The sequence below is a fragment of the Coregonus clupeaformis genome, unplaced genomic scaffold (genome assembly GCF_020615455.1).
Source record: "Coregonus clupeaformis isolate EN_2021a unplaced genomic scaffold, ASM2061545v1 scaf0800, whole genome shotgun sequence".
NCBI lineage: Eukaryota > Metazoa > Chordata > Actinopteri > Salmoniformes > Salmonidae > Coregonus > Coregonus clupeaformis.
Genome location: NW_025534255.1, coordinates 150001 through 151170, shown reverse-complemented (window position 1 = coordinate 151170; position 1170 = coordinate 150001).

Genomic DNA, 1170 nt, shown 5'->3' with positions numbered 1-1170 from the left:
GCTCTTATCCAGAGTGACTTACAGAAGCAATTAGGGTTAAGTGCCTTGCTTAAGGGCACATCGACAGATTTTTCACTTAGTCGGCTCGGGGATTAGAACCAGCGACCTTTCGGTTACTGGCACAACGCCCTTACCCACTAAGCTACCTGAAATGTGGGGACCCCGTGTCCAAGTAGGCTACACACCAAGTGTGGAAAAAATGTCATGACAGGTAAGACATTTAACTTGTTTAGTATAGTCCATTTGTAGTTCCACTCACTACTCGTAGCTGTATAGTCTGTTTGTTTGTATTGCTGGTCTTGGCTAGCTTAATGTTCCGGTCCATAGCTAGTTAACACTCTCTCACGCGGCTGCTAGCGCAGTCATTAAAAGGGGCATGAGTGAAGCCCTACAATATTACGTTTTTCTAAGTAGTGAGAACGTTTGGAAGCAGGCAATGTTGAAAAGTAATCTTTAGACATGTTGTACTTTTCTTAAATGTAATTTTGTAATTGACTAAAACAAGAAGACCACAAGAAAATTGTCAGGTTTTTGCTGTGAGCCAATGGGCTAACCAAGGTAACAACAGGTTGTTTTCCACACAGGCGGCGGGACCGCGACGTTCTATCTAATACCGCCTGGGACTATCTGTGACACTAAACACTCTCAGGTGTAAAGTGATGGCTCTAGTATCTAGAGGTGAGAGCCCCCAACCCATAAACACAAGGCATATAGTAATGTGAAATAGGCTTTTAACATCTGAATGGTTTGGCCCAGGGTCATCATTAACATTACCACTAGCTTTATAACAGCACTAAACGCTGCCTGTAACCAACAGCTGTGGTTGGCTCCAAGCAGGTCTACTATGTACCAGGTTTCACACCAACCAGCTAATGTTTAAACCCAAACACTATATTGTATTATTTGGAGTGTGGCAGATCCAATACACCTTTCCATTTAAATGCCACTCTCTTCCTGATTAATCTGTCCCAGGTGCCACGGAATGTGAGAAAACACATGTTATTGTCCTCCTCCCAAAAAGAGGGGAGGTTGGAACAGAGAGAGGACAGGAACGTTGAACTGGGTTCATACGCCACCAAAACTCATTTATATTCTGACTGTGAGTGTAACTGCAAGAGAAGAATGTGTGTGTGTGTGTGCGTGCGTGTGTGTGCGTGCGTGTGTGTGTGT